General features: G+C 48.4%; 1 protein-coding gene across 1 annotated transcript in view; it reads right to left on the bottom strand.

Moving 5' to 3' along the window:
• The window catches only part of plxnb3 (plexin B3), a 56397-nt gene that overhangs the window by 39038 nt on the left and 935 nt on the right, over positions 1–16424 (bottom strand). The gene's annotated exons all lie outside the window — the stretch shown is intronic.

Raw genomic sequence — 16424 nt, 5'->3', positions numbered from 1 at the left:
AGGGTGTAAGACCAGTCAGGTCCACGGACTGGGGCTGAAGCAGGAACAGGTGTTTGTCCTACCCCAGTCATCCAGCCTTCCTTAACAACAAACACGCCATATCCGTCCACAGCACGCCAAAACTGTACAACAGTCTTTGTCCTGCCTGCAGTCTGAAAGCTGTGACACGAGATGCGATGTCCACCAATCCCTGTCCTCCCTCTGGTACTGGCAGGTACAGCACTGCAGACCTCCGCCAGTGCTGGCCCGACCAGAAAAAGTCCACAATCATCTTCTGAACATCTTCGATTAGGCCAACCAGTGTCGGTAAGACTGTCAGCCCGTGCCAAAGAGTCGAGGCGACCAAATTATTGACAATCAGGACTCCCTGTAGGAAAGCTGAGGTAGCAGCCATTTCCACTTAGACAATCTGGTGCACACCTGCTCCATAGCACCCTCCCAGTTCTTCTTTTCAAAGTTTTTCATCCCAAGGAACACACCTAAGACTTTCAGGCCCTGTCTACCCCCACTGAGGTTTCCTGGTAGCCTTGGTCTGTCCCTACCTGTCCACGGCCCAACCTGTAGAGCTTCACTCTTCTCCCAGTTTACCTAAGCAGAAGAGGCTTCTTGGTAGAGGTCTAAACTATCAATCAGGTTGTCCACATCACTTTGATCCCTAACAAAAGCATTAATGTTATCAGCATAAGCTGACACCACCAGCTGGGGACACTGAGGAAGACCAGGTAACAAAAGTCCTGACAGCCTAGCTCTTAAGTTGCTTAGGAGAGGCTCAATGGCCAATGAATATAACTGTCCAGAAATAGGACATCCCTGTCCTATTCCCTGTTGGACGCTCACCGGACAGCTCAGCCCACCACCAACCTTCACCAAACAACAAGCATCCCTGTACAGCAGGCTCAAGAGTGACAACAAAACATCCCCAAAACCAAATGCCCTTAATGTGGAAAAGAGAAACTTGTGATCGACCCTGTCGAAGGCCTTCTCCTGGTCTACAGAAATCACCCCGACATCAGTGTTGTACAGTTTACGAAGGTCAAACAAGTCTCTCAATAGGTTGTCCAGAATGGACCTGTCCGGGACACAATATGACTGGTCTCTGTGGATGACCAAATCGAGGTGGTTCTTGAGCCTGTTGGCGAGCACCTTCGAAAGAAGTTTATAAACGGTGCAGAGCAACGCAACAGGCCTCCAGTTCTTTAATAGAGCCAGGTCCCCCTTCTTTGGGATTAGAGAGAGGACCGCAGTCTGACAGGATGTTGGTAACAGACCTGTGTGAGCGCACTCCTGCAGCACCTCCCACAGGTCAGCACCCAGACACCTCCCACAGGTCAGCACCCAGACACCTCCAGAAGTGTTTATAAAAGTCTCCATCCAGTCCTGGAGGTGGACCAGAAGCCATCTGACCCACCGCAGCAGTAAGTTCCTCCAAGGAGATGCTAGCGTCCAGGGTGGACCGGTCCCTCTGGCTCAGCCGAGGAAGTCCCTGCAGTATGCCTATGTAGTAGTAGTAGTCCCTGCAGTAGCTCGTCCTCCCTGCTACAGTCCTCTGCCCTGTAGAGGGCGCTGTAGAAGTCGACAGCATGCCTCCTCATCTCACCGTAAGGTGGACGAGAGGTGCAAAACACTTTTACAAAGCTGGACACAAATTTGCATTTAAGAACTCACCTTTTTACAAATCAGAAAGCAAAATTACAGTGCCATAACACACCAACAAGTCTTGAGACAAATTTACATTTCAGAAACACTTTTGCAAACACCGACAAACTTACAAGTAACTTTTTCAACTGGAAAGGGAATGCACCAACGGTCGAACAGAACTAGAAGTGATAAAAAGTTCATTGTAACCCAAGATGGATGGCGGACAAGCAGTCTTTTGCCTGTTTTGTGGCGAATATATGAGCCAATTAACGCGGTTTTGTGTTTCGTGTGGTCGGTCCTGGAGTTTTTAAATTCCCCATCCCAGACAGAAGAATCAGCCGCACAGGGGATGTCTTATAAAATATAAAATACTTATAATATAAATACTAATAATATAATACTTATAAAATACTTGTAAAACCACATGACCATTATATCTGAACCCTTTTTATTTGCAGATGGTGAGGCTGTTGTGTCTGTGGAGGATGTTTTGATGTTTGCAACAGGGCTGAGATCTCTTCCTCCTTCTGGCTTGGAACCATTGCAACAAATAGAGTTCCTGGAGGACTCTCCATTCCCAATGGCAAATACATGTTTTAATTAATTAAAAATAGTCCAGGATTTGGCTGTTCATCAGCCATATTGGATGACCCCTGGAGCTAGGACTCAACATGTTTGTTAGGGTTTGTTACGCTGTTGTCATTGGTTAACCTAAAGCTGCAGTTGGTTAACCTAAAGCTGCAGTTGGTTAACCTAAAGCTGCAGTTGCAGGTGCAGGTATGTGAGCTTGTTTTTCTTCTCAGTTACACATCAATCATTCTCAAACTGTGGTCTGTTCATGAATCACTAGTAGTTCAATATTTTATTTGTAAAAAATTGTAATACATGCTCATTACTTTGCTTTATTTTTATTCCTATATCCACTGTTCATGTTACACCTTTTATAATAAATGTCTCTTCCACTCACAGCTGAGTAATTTCTTTTAGTTTCAAATACAATTCAGCTACTGACTGCCAGTACTCTGCCTTCTGTAAATGATTGCTCTTCATGACTAAGTCCAGGTACGCCTGCATGTTTGCATCCCCACATGAAGCTCTTGTCAGGGGAGCCTCAGGAAAGACATCCAGTTCAGCCTGTTCGATTTGAAATCCACAGTCTCCGGAGTCAAACCTGTAAAAAACAGAAGACAATATTACATTTATCTGAGAAAACAAATACAATCTACCACCAAATATTACCTGTGTGGTAAGTAGTAGAGCTCATTGGGCACTCCTGGACATGATGCTGTTTTGGAGGGTCGGATGCTATGACTGTTCCACAATCTAACAAACTCATCCAAGTCCTTCTGAACAAAATCAACAAAGCAGTATCTCAGTAGACACTCATGCTCTTGGCCCCCGTTGAAGAATCCGGCATCTCTAAGGTCTACAAATAGCTCCACCCAGAACTGACTCCTACCGAAATTGATAAAGATAATGCTAATTTTAATTATATACGTGTTTGAGTGAGTGAATGAACTAAAAAGTAAATGACGTGATGAAGGCCACCTACCTCCTCTTTCTGAATATGGACCAGGACTCTCACTCCTCAACACTCCTCTGGTTGTTTAAGGATGAGCCATACATTTGGCCGGACGCTCCAGAGTAGTGGTCTCTGTGGTGGTGGTGTAGGGTGCACTGAATTGCAGCCATGGTCCTGTTCTCCGTGCCGCAATCAGTCCTCAGTCTCATGGGAATGAGAAAGAGGTTTCGCACGCGACAGAAAATAGTGACCGATCACACTTGGGTCATTATTTGAAGGTCCACATGCAAGCCACAGCACTTTGTGTGAAAATCCATCAATACAGCCGGAAAGAGCCAAACCAAATGGCTTGAGTTTATCATAACCATCCACGTGCCACATATAGTTCGGTCCCATGGAGTGGTAGGTTCTTCTGACAAACCTTCTGCGTGCTCTCCTCTTGCATCTTCGAGGATTGAGCTCCTGGAGCAAATTCATTGCGCGATCCCTCTTCACTCGCAGATTGTACTTTTGTTTGAGTACCTGCCACATCGATGTGTACACCGTGTAAACTTGAAATCATGTCCACGATTACAGCATACGAATGTCCATCATGAAAATACTTAATGCACTGCTGCAGCAGATCTTGCCGTCCCCTGACGTCCCCGGTGCGGATGATCCTTCCGTTAGGGTTGCGGCATTTAAAAACTCCAGGGACCGACCACACGAAACACAAAACCGCGTTTATTGGCTCATAGATTCGCCATGAAACAGGCAAAAGATTGCTTGTCCGCCATCCACCTTGGGTCACAATGAACTTTTTATCATTCTAGTTCTAATCATGGTGTTAAAAAAGTTGTAAGTTTGTTTCGGCTGCTTGTAAAAGTGTTTCTGAAATGTCAATTTGTCACAAGACTTGTTGGTGTGTTATGGCAATGTAATTTTGTTTTCTGATTTGTAAAAAAAAAGGTTTTCTAAAATGTAAATTTGTCTCCAGCTTTGTAAAAGTGTTTTGCGCCTCTCGGCCACCATGGTGAACCATGACCTCACCAAGGCCCCCTTCACTCTTTCCTGCTAAAAAGAGCTGAGTTCCTGCCTCTTCTGTTTCAGTGTGTGGCCCTTTGTGCTGGTGTGTGTGCAAAAGCTACCTTCCAGATCCCTGATCTCCCTCTCCAAGTGTTCTAATGTGTGTTTGACCCGTGTTGTTGTTGAGTGACGAGTGTACTGCTGACAAAAGGCTCTGATGTGTGCTTTACCCACCTCCCACCACTGACCAAGACACTCAAAGTCCCCCTTCCTCCCTCTCCAGATTCCCCAAAATGCCTCGAACCTGCAACTAAACTCAGTGTCCTGGAGCAGCTTCACATTAAAGTGCCAGTATGAGCTGCATTTGTGTGTTTGTGAGATAAGAAAGTCAAAAGTGACCAAGTGATGATCAGTGAACCCAACCGGATAAATGTGACTGCTCACTAATCTATTACTCAAACCATGGGACAGGTAGAACCTGACCCCATTAATGACCCCATCCACCACCTTCTCCCATGTGTACTGCTTGATGGTGGGATGCTTCACCCTCCAAACATCTACCCCCCCCAGCTCTGCTCCCAGCCTAGACAGCAAAGCAGCTGACTGGAGATGAGGCTCCTGTCCGATCCTGTCCAGTGTGACGTCTGTGGTGCAGTTCCAAGTTGTGCATCACATTCATCCTCATCATCATCATCATCAACCTCTTTGGGAGGAAGAGAGAGAGCAGGACCCCTCTACACCCCCCATCCCCGACTGACGGCTGAATGAGGCATCTCGGACTTTGACTCAGTTCAGTTTAGGCAGACAAACCCGATAACTGATGATTGTGACACAACGATTGTGTCCATAATCAGAACACACAACATTCTGCACGACGTGTGCATGTGGTTACGGACGGCGTCGCCATTAAAGCGGTTTGAATGGACTCTTTTCTTCCGCCGTGTCTTTTTGTTGCTCTTTGTCCATTGCTGCTGTTTAAATAAAGCTTGTGTCCGCACTAGGCTGTCATTAACACTGTTCACCCTCAGCCTTTCACTGCAGCACATTTAAATCTGCTGCTTTTGTGCCAAGACGCTTTGTTATCGCCGCTCCTCTCAATGAGGACCAAAGTTTCCATCAAGAACCATTTAAACTGCTGCTGCTGCTGAGGCTCTTTTCCCTCTCCTGGGCCGAGCTGAAGACGGTCCAGGACAGACTGACGGACTGTTGAACCCTGAAGGGAGCAGCAAGCCGCTGACGCTGCTGTCAGCAGCCTGGCTGTGCACCACAGCGGTCAGTGTGTATTCGCAGACACCTTCAGAACGCTGCTTCTCTGCCCTTCTTTATATTTGAAACTTTTCACAGATTCAAAAATCATTTCTCACTTTATTAAAATGCCGAGAAAAGATATAAAAGATCGTCATTCTAAATCTTGAGCAGATTTCTACAGCGACTAAAATCAATTTCACACTAGAATTCTGCTGAAGAAATTCTGGGTGTGCGGAAAACCCAGCTTGGATTGGCCAGCGGACCTGTCCATTAGGTTCGGGGGGCCGGCCTTCAGCCTGTTTCCCTCCTTCATCGTTTCTCGGCAGGAACAAACGTCCGTCCCTCAAATTCGACTGATTTCTGATAAAACTGGGATAAATGTTGGCTCCACTCTGCAGTTCGCGTGTGTCATGGGCCGTTTTATGATAATCACATCATCGCCACGGCAACACGACCTCCACAACGATACACGATACACATGAGTCACATGAAAGGAATTGAAGATATGATAAAGGTCAGTTGAGCCTGGTGCTGCGAGCACAGAGCCCAAACTGTCCACAGAAAAGGGACAATAGTCCACAGGAAAGGCAGGAAGTCAGGGGTCGATGACAGGAAGTACGTTTCTGTCTCCCACACACGCACACACACACACATGCACACAGAGTCAAAACCAGGTTCAAAACTTGAAAATATGCAGATGATCGTTTTTAAGGCATTTGCAGTTTCTGGCTGCTTCTGTGGGGATTTTTGACCTTAATGGGAGGAAATGACGAGCGTTGGGCGGCTGAGCTGCTGCTGACGTTAGCATGAATAATTCATCCTGTCATCGCGCCTGTTTGGCCCGAAAACACAAATTCATTTGGCAGCGTTGTTGCTTAACAGCTGTAATGACTGGCTGAAGCACCACACCTTACCGACTGGTTGCTATTCAACTGCTGGCTGGCTGGTTTGTGGCCAACTTGGTTCTCCCACAGCTGCCCTGACTGCTTCTGCTTCTTCAGGCATTCTGACTTCACTTCCACATCAAAGGGAATTTTTCATCACAGCCAATTACACACACACACACACACGCACACACACACACACACACACCCACCCTCTCTCTTTGGTATTAATACAATTCTGAGGTCTCTCTCCTCCTTCCCATCAGCTACACTCATTGCTACGGTTACCAACTCCATCTCCATGGAAACTTGAACCATCAGACAGACACGCCCGATTGAAACTGTGAAAATATTTTCATTCTCCTCATCTGGGGGGCAAAATTAAAGCCTGGTGCAGGAAGGGAAAGTGCTCATTCCAGGACAAAGATGCATCTCGGTGGTGTCAGGTGACGGCAGGTGAACTCGGTCACCTGTTCCTGCCAGTGAACAATATGGAACAAACAATGAAAGAGCAAGAGTTTGGTGCTGATCTGCCACGTGTGTCAGCACAGGTGAACTGGGACATGAGTGGCCCATTTCCTGGATGTATGTGTGTTTAATAGATGCAGGTTTACCTGGAGCTTGAAGACAAACATCAGAGAACAGTCCGGAGATTCCAGGTTGTTAAAACCTGCTCAACAAATGGGAGTTACATTGATGGACACTACCCCCCCACCCACCCACCCAGAGGGGGTCAGGACTTCCTCGCTGCCAGCCTCTGCGGTGAATTTAAAGACAGGAGACGAGCGGTAGCTATTATTGCCCCCCCATCACTGTGGCTACACCAACAACAGCAGGAGGCCACACCCCTCAGATGTCCTCTTCATTGCTGGACAGCTTGAGATGGTGAACTGTGTCCATCTGAAATTTATCCCTTTGTTTCAGCTAATGAAACACAGAACTGGTCTCTCTGGACCCTCTTCACTGGAGCCTCCTCATTAGAGCCTTCTCACTGGAGCCTCCTCGCTAGACCCTCCTCACTGGAGCCTCCTCACTAGAGCCTCCTCCCTAGAGCCTCCTCCCTAGAGCCTCCTCACTATAGAGCCTCCTCATTAGAGCCTCCTCACTAAAGCCTCCTCACTGGAGCCTCCTCACTAGAGCCTCCCCACTGGAGCCTCCTCACTGGAGCCTCCTCGCTAGACCCTCCTCACTAGACCCTCCTCACTAGAGCCTCCTCATTAGAGCCTCCTCACTGGAGCCTCCTCGCTAGACCCTCCTTGCTAGACCCTCCTCACTGTAGCCTTCTCACTGGAGCATCCTCACTAGAGCCTTCTCACTGGAACCTCCTCACTAGAGCCTCCTCACTATAGAGCCTCCTCACTAGAGCCTCCTCACTAGAGCCTCCTCGCTAGACCCTCCTCACTGGAGCCTCCTCACTAGACCCTCCTCCCTAGAGCCTCCTCACTAGACCCTCCTCACTAGAGCCTCCTCATTAGAGCCTCCTCACTCGAGCCTCCTCACTCGAGCCTCCTCACTCGAGCCTCCTCACTAGAGCGAGGAGCCTCCTCACTCGAGCCTCCTCACTCGAGCCTCCTCACTAGAGCCTCCTCACTAGAGCCTCCTCACTAGACCCTCCTCCCTAGAGCCTCCTCACTAGACCCTCCTCACTAGAGCCTCCTCATTAGAGCCTCCTCACTCGAGCCTCCTCACTCGAGCCTCCTCACTAGAGCCTCCTCACTAGAGCGAGGAGCCTCCTCACTCGAGCCTCCTCACTAGACCCTCCTCCCTAGAGCCTCCTCACTAGACCCTCCTCACTAGACCCTCCTCATTAGAGCCTCCTCACTCGAGCCTCCTCACTAGAGCCTCCTCACTGGAGCCTCCTCGCTAGACCCTCCTCACTGTAGCCTCCTCACTAGAGCCTCCTCACTATGGAGCCTCCTCATTAGAGCCTCCTCACTACAGCCTCCTCACCTCATGTTACAGAGATCTACAGCCCACATAGACATGATGATGTCATTGGCTCACAGACTTTGATGTCTACATGTGAATCAAACATGTTTTAAGATAAAACGTTCTGTTCCATTTTTTGTAGTGAAGACAAAATAAAATCAAGAAATCAAAAATGTGTTTTTGAGAAAGCTCTGATGTCAACACAGAAAGTTACAACTCTACCATCCTGTCTGTCTGTCTGAATGTGAGACAGCTTATTAAAAACTCTGTGTGTGTGTGTGTGTGTGTGTGTGTGTGTGTGTGTGTGTGTGTGTGTGTGTGTGTGTGTGTGTGTAAGACAGGGAGAACAAGAGAGAGTTCGACTAACTCCACAGGGAACGATCTGCAGAAACCAGTTTCTTTATGGATTATTAATATCACCTCCAGCTACACACAGTTGCTGTGTGTGTGTGTGTGTGTGTGTGTGTGTGTGTGTGTGTGTGTGTGTGTGTGTGTTGGGGAACTTCGAGAGATGGGGTGGGGGTGGGAGGGTTTGAGGGGGGCTCAGCAGTTGGTGTGATCAAGGACGCTACGTTCACACCACTCAACAGTGTGTGTGTGAGTGTGTGTTGTGTGTGTGTGTGTGAGTGTGTGTGTGTTGCACTATAATTCTCCTTAAGGCCACACCCTAATCCAGGATCAACAATCGACCCCCCTCCCACTTTTGTGAGTGTTTTGTTTGTTTCAATCCCCCCCCCACCCCACCCTAGGGTGTCAAACATCAAACACGGTCTGTAACTGAACACGCGTGTTAAAAGTGACGGTGATAACAGCACGGCTGACGGTAACTTTTCAACCTTCACGCATGCTCAGACTTAAATGAAATATGAACATTTTCTGATGATCCGAGTGGAAAATGACTTCAAAGGTTACTGAGGACTAAATGAAAGCATGAAAGGATTCGGCGACTGATTACTCAGCTACTGTAGCCTCACGAACAGCCGCAACAGTGCTAATGCTGTGTGTTGTTGCATGCAGACGCCACCGCTACGTCTTTAGCCTAAAGATAGGAAAGAGCAATTGAGCTGCACATGACGGCTGGAAAAAGGAACAGACCAAAAATATCCTCATCTGTCTCACAATGCTTCTGCAACATTAGCACTTGCTGCTACTGACTCATCTCCAAACATCCTCTTTAGTCACCTTTGCTGACCATCAGTCTTCCTCAAGTTAACACAAAGATATCACAACTGTCTGAATTAAAGCTGCGTTGCCTCAAACTCTGCAGCCTCTCGTTGCTCGTCAAGTCAAATATGACCATTAGCATTAACGCCAACGGCAAACGTCTTCCGGGGCTACGACTGCACTGATGGCGTGCCATTGTCATCTATGGTTCAGCGATATTCATTGCTCTACAAACCACTAAAGAGTGCTTTTATTGACAACTTTGGTCGCATCAATCAGTGCCAGTGATAATATCAGCTTCATGTGAAGGCTGATCATAGAATGAGTTGGGCAGCTGGAGCCTTCACCATCGTACAGGAAGAAACATGAATAAGAATAGTGCTGCGGATAAGATCTTCTGACCCTTTGACCTCCTGGTTTAGGTCTCAGTGTGGGTGTCAGCTGACCCAGAAATGAAAGGATCAATCACCCATCACAATGGATCTGTGTGTGTATCAGTGTGTATATCAGAGTGTATCATGTGTGTATCACAGTGTATGTAAGTGTGTATCAGAGTGTATGTAAGTGTGTATCAGAGTGTATGTGTGTGTGTATCAGTGTGTATCACAGTGTATGTGTGTGTGTATCAGTGTGTATCACAGTGGATGTGTAAGTATCAGTGTGTATATCAGAGTGTATCATCTGTGTATCACAGTGTATGTGAGTGTATCAGTGTGTATATCAGAGTGTATCATGTGTGTATATCAGAGTGTATCATGTGTGTATCACAGTGTATGTGAGTGTATCAGGGTGTATATCAGAGTGTATCATGTGTGTATCAGAGTGTATGTAAGTGTGTATCAGAGTGTATGTGTGTGTGTATCAGTGTGTATCACTGTGTATGTGTGTGTATCAGAGAGTGTATCAAGGTGTATCAGTGTGTGTATCAGGGTGTATCTGTGTGTATCAGAGTGTGTATCAGGGTGTATCAGTGTGTATCAGTGTGTGTATCTACCAATAGTCAACTATGTTGTTCAAACAGTTTCTTAACAAAAATCTAAAAACCGGCACAACAGCACCTGTGAGTGTATGTGCACATACATAATACATGGGACAACAAATTCCCAAGACACACACACATACACACACACAGACACAGGCACACACACACACACAGAGTGTAAAGTTGACTTAAACAGATGGTTGAGCAGATTGTATCAGAAACTGACTGCTAATCAGTCCCCCCCCCCCCACACACACACACACGGGGTTGTTGGGGGGTTAAAGAAAACTTCCTGCTCTGATCAAAAACAGGAACAGGAAATATTTGATCACAGCTTAGATATATAATGAGGAAGAGAAAAACTAGGTGGTCCTCAACCTTTGACTATAACTGTAACTAACCATAAAAACTATATTACTATAACTGAAACTAACTATATAACTATATAACTCTCCTCCGTGAACCATCACCTTATCGTGGTGGAGGAGTTTGCGTACCCTAATGAGCCTGGGAGCTATGCTGTCCGGGGCAGTTTGCCCCTGGTAGGGTCTCCCAAGGCAGATTGGTCCTAGGTGAAGGGTCAGACAAAGAATGGTTCACAAGACCCACCATGGAACATCTAAAAGGGAAGCCGCGTACCCAGCCCGGAGGGTTACCGGGGTCCCACCCTGGAGCCAGGCCTGGGGCTGGGACTCGATGGCGAGCACCTGGTGGCTGGGCCTACGTCCTTGGGGCCCGGCCAGGCCCAGCCCGAACCAGCTATGTGGACACTCCCGTCTCCAGTGTACCCACCACCCGCAGGAGGAGCATGAAGGGTCCGGTGCAGTGTGAATTGGGTGGCGGACCAAGGCGGGGGCCTTGGCAGTCCGATCCTCAGTTATGGAAATTGGCTTTTGGAACATGGAATGTCACCTCTCTGGCAGAGAAAGAGCTGGAGCTTGTGGGGGAGGTTGAACGTTACCGACTAGATATGGTCGGCCTCACCTCCACACATAGCGTCGGCTCAGGAACCCAAATCCTACACGGGGGTTGGACACTCTTCTACGCTGGAGTTGCTCAGGGTGAGAGACGGAGAGCGGGGATGGGCTTTTTGCTTGCCCCCAGATTCTCTAGTTCGACGTTGGAGTTCTTGCGGTTGCTTCTCTGCACCTTCGGGTTGGGGAATGGGTTCTGACGGTTGTTTGTGCGTATGCACCAAACAATAGTTCAGAGTACCCGCCCTTTTTGGAGGATCTAGGACGGACGCTGGACAGTGTCCCAACTAGGGACTCCATCGTGGACCCCATTGCCGAGGCGGCTGTCGCGAGCTGTGGCTGCAAGACCACTGGTGCTGGTCGTGGCGGTAATCCCCGTACCCGATGGTGGACACCAGAGGTGAGGGGAGCCGTCAAGCTGAAGAAAGAGGCCTACAGGTCATGGCTGGTCTGTGGGTATCCGGAAGCAGCTGACCGGTACAGGGTGGCTAAGCGGGTTGCGGCCGCGACAGTCGCAGAGGCAAAAACTCGGGCATGGGAGGAGTTCGGTGAGGCTGGAGGAAGACTTTCGGTCTGCTCCGAGAAGATTCTGGCAAACTGTCCGGCGCCTTAGGGGCGGCAGGCGGCAACTCGCCCACACCGTGTTAGGTGTGCATGGGGAGCTGCTGACGTCTCCTGGGGCAATTATCCGGTGGTGGAAGGAATACTTCCAGGAGCTCCTCAATCCTACCAACACGTATCCTCAAGGTGGAACAGAGTCGGATGACCAAGAGGTGGACCATCCAATTTCCGGAGCGGAAGTTGCCGAGGTAGTGAAACAGCTGCCCGGCGGCCGAGCTCCGGGAGCGGATGAGATCCGCCCAGGGTATCTTAAGGCTCTGGATGTTGTAGGGCTGTCCTGGTTGACACGCCTCTGCAACATTGCGTGGACATCAGGGGCAGTGCCCTTGGACTGGCAGACCAGGGTGGTTGTCCCTATTTTTAAGAGTGGGGACCAGAGGGTGTGTTCCAACTATAAGGGGATCACACTCCTCAGCCTCCCTGGGAAAGTCTATGCCAGGGTACTGGAAAAGAGGATTAGACTGATAGTCGAACCTCTGATCGAGGACGAACAATGCGGGTTTCTACCCAGTCGTGGAACCACGGATCAGCTCTTTACCCTTGCTGGGGTACTTGACGGGGGATGGGAGTTTGCCCAACCAGTCCACATGTGCTTTGTGGACTTGGAAAAGGCTTATGACCGGGTCCCCAGGAGCATCCTGTGGGGGGTGCTCCGGGAGTATGGGGTGGAAGGTCCCTTGATAAGGGCCGTCCAGTCCCTGCACCAAAGGAGCAGGAGTTTGGTCCGGATAGCCGGTTGTAAGTCGGACTCGTTCCCAGTGAGGGTTGGACTCCGCCAGGGCTGCCCTTTGTCACCGGTTCTGTTCATAACTTTTATGGACAGAATTTCTAGGCACAGCCGGGGATTGGAGGGTGTCGAGTTCGGTGGGCAGCAGATCTCATCGCTGCTTTTTGCGGATGACGTAGTTCTATTGGTGCCATCGAACAGGGACCTCCAACAAATGCTGGGACGGTTCGCGACCGAGTGTGAAGCGGCAGGGATGCGGATCAGCACCTCCAAGTCAGAGTCTATGGTCCTCGCTCAGAAAAAGGTAGAGTGCCTTCTCCGGGTTGGGGAGGAGGTCCTGCCCCAGGTGGAGGAGTTCAAGTATCTCGGGATCTTGTTCACGAGTGAGGGTAGGATGGAACAGGAGATCGACAGGCGGATCGGAGCGGCGTCAGCAGTGATGCGGGTGCTTAACCAATCCGTTGTGGTGAAGAAGGAGCTGAGCCGGAAGGCAAAGCTCTCGATTTACCGGTCGATCTACGTCCCAGTCCTCACCTATGGCCATCAACGCTGGGTGATGACCGAAAGAATGAGATCGCGGATACAAGCGGCTGAAATGAGTTTCCTCCGCAGGGTGGCTGGGCTCAGCCTTAGAGATAGGGTGAGAATCTTGGACATCTTGGACAATCTTGGGCTCGGAGTAGAACCACTGCTCCTCCACATCAAGAGGAGTCAGTTGGGGTGCCTCGGGCATCTGGCTAGGATGCCTTCCGGATGCCTCCCTTTAGAGGTGTTCCGGACATGTCCCACGGGGAGGCGGCCTCGTGGCCGGCCCAGGACGAGGTGGAGAGATTACATCTCTCGCCTGGCTTGGGAGCGGCTGGGGGTTCCCCCGGTGGAGCTGATGGAAGTGGCCGGGGAGAGGGCTGTCTGGGCATCCCTCCTGAAGCTGCTGCCCCCGCGACCTGGATCCGGATAAGCGGGAGAAAACGAAACGAAACTAAACGAAACTATATAACTATAAGTGTAACTAACTATAAAAACTATATTGCTATAACTGAAACTAACTATATAACTATAACTGTAACTTACTATGAAAACTGTATTACTATAACTGAAACTAACTATATAACCATAACTGTAACTAACTATATAACTGTAAGAACTGACTGTTGTTGAAACGCATCAACACTAGACTCCGGAACTGGGAGAACTGGTGTGGACCCAATCCAGCATGACTGTGTGAAAATGCTGAGATAAACCTGCAAATCACAGCACATTAACCTGTGTGTGTGTGTGTGTGTGTGTGTGTGTGTGTGTGTGTGTGTGCGTGTGTGTGTGTGTGGATTAAAAGTGATTAAACACTAATCTGAGTCTGGACTCAGACTAAATCTTTCAGATTAGTCAAATGGATGTTTCAGATGAATGTTCTTCATCAACCAGGTGATGATGATGAGGATGATCATGATGATGATGTCATTCATTCTCCTTCAAATGGGTCACATGACCTCACTGCCAAAATACCAAAATAAGGAAGAAATCCTCCTGATCATCACTACTGGTTTAGATCATTTCCACATCTGAGGAGCACGATGGTAATGATCAAGCCAGATATACTGGTACATTCATGAACCCTACTGGTATTAACGAAACATACTGGTTTTAACGAAACCTGCTGGTATCCATGAACCCTACTGGTATCTATGAACCCCACTGGTATTAACGAAACATACTGGTATCTATGAACCCTACTGGCATTCATGAACCCTACTGGTATTAATGAAACATACTGGTATTCATGAACCCTACTGGTATCTATGAACCCCACTGGTATTAACGAAACATACTGGTATTAACAAAACCTGCTGGTATCTATGAACCCTACTGGCATTTATGAACCCTACTGGTATTAATGAAACATACTGGTATTCATGAACCCTACTGGTATCTATGAACCCCACTGGTATTAACGAAACATACTGGTTTTAATGAAACCTGCTGGTATCTATGAACCCTACTAGTATCTATGAACCCTACTGGCATTTATGAACCCTACTGGTATTAACGAAACATACTGGTATCTATGAACCCTACTGGCATTTTTGAACACTACTGGTATTAATGAAACATACTGCTTATTCATGAACCCTACTGGTATCTATGAACCCCACTGGTATTAACGAAAACATACTGGTATTAACAAAACCTGCTGGTATCTATGAACCCTACTGGTATCTATGAACCCTACTGGCATTTATGAACCCTACTGGTATTAACGTAACCTACTGGTATTCATGAACCCTACTGGTATCTATGAACCTTACTAGTATCTATGAACCCTACTGGTATCTATGAACCCTACTAGTATCTATGAGCTCTACTGGTATTAACAAAAGCTGCTGGGATCTATGAAACCTAGTGGTATTTATGAATCCTGGTGATAATGAAACCTACAGGTATTAATGAAACCTACTAGTTTTGATTAAACATACGGAACCACCACCTTATTGCGGGCGGAGGGGTTTCTGTGCCTGAATTAGCTTGGGAGTTTGGTTGTCTGGGGCTGTTATGCCCCTGGTAGGGCCTCCTACAGCAAACAGGTCCTAGGTGACAGGCCAGAATAAGGGTGGTTCACCAACACACCATAAAGATCATACAACCAAGGTTGTTTCCATCACTTGGATTGGTGTTTCCCAATTTCAGTTCCCTGAAATGGCGATGTTGGGCCAACTTCCTGTAGGCTCACCACCTGTAGTAAGATCCATGAGGGGAAGGTGAAAAGTGGTTTAGGGAGGCCCCGAAGAGCAAATCCTCACGATAAACCTCCGGCTATAGGGACATGGAATGTCACCTTACTGCCAGGAAGGACCCTGGGCTTGTGTGGGAGGTTGAGAGCTGACTAGAGATAGCTGGCTCACGTCCACACATAGCTCTGTTACCCAGCTCCTCAAGCGGGGCAGGACTCTCCACTACTATGGAGTTGCCGAGGGTGAGTAGCAGAAGGCTGGTGTGGGCTTATAGCTCCCTTGCTAAGCTGCCATGTGTTGGAGTTCACTCCAATGAGAGGGTCATTTTCCTGGTTGGGGAAAAGGCTGGACAAGCCTCACAGACCCAAAGATATTGTGAGGGTCTGTTGGGAACATCCGGCTGAGCCCTCGGCCAGGGAGGTCTTCAACTCCCACATTCAGAGCCTCACCCAGATCCCGAGGCAGGCAGGAGACATTTAGTCAGAGTGGACGATGTTCTCTTCCTCCATTGCTGACGTGGCAGCTTTGAGCTGTGGACGCAAGGTCTCTTGTGCCAGACCGCAAGCCCCAAACCCGGTGGCGGACACTGGAAGTAAGGGACGGCATTAAGCTGAAGAAGGAGTTCTATGGACCATGTTGGCCCATAGAACTCCCCAAACAGAGATTGATGAGCGGATAGGTGCAGCTTCCTCAGTTATGCAACCGGTTTACTGGACCATCACGGCCTCCCTGGGGAGGAGTTCCAGGCATGTCCCACCGGGAGGAATACCTGAGGCAGACCCAGGACACACTGGAGAGACTCAGATGGCCTGGGAGCGCCTCGGAATACTCCCCCAAGAACTAGAGGAACTACTGGTGTTACTGAAACATACTGGTATTCCTAAAACATACAGGCATTCCTGAAACATACTGGTATTACTGAAACGTACTGGTATTCCTGAAACATACTGGTATTACTGAAACATACTGGTATTCCTGAAACGTACTGGTATTCCTGAAACATA

This window comes from Takifugu rubripes, chromosome 3 (genome assembly GCF_901000725.2).
Source record: "Takifugu rubripes chromosome 3, fTakRub1.2, whole genome shotgun sequence".
NCBI lineage: Eukaryota > Metazoa > Chordata > Actinopteri > Tetraodontiformes > Tetraodontidae > Takifugu > Takifugu rubripes.
The sequence above is the reverse complement of the archived record's forward strand: the minus strand, read 5'-3'. Positions and strand labels throughout refer to the sequence as shown.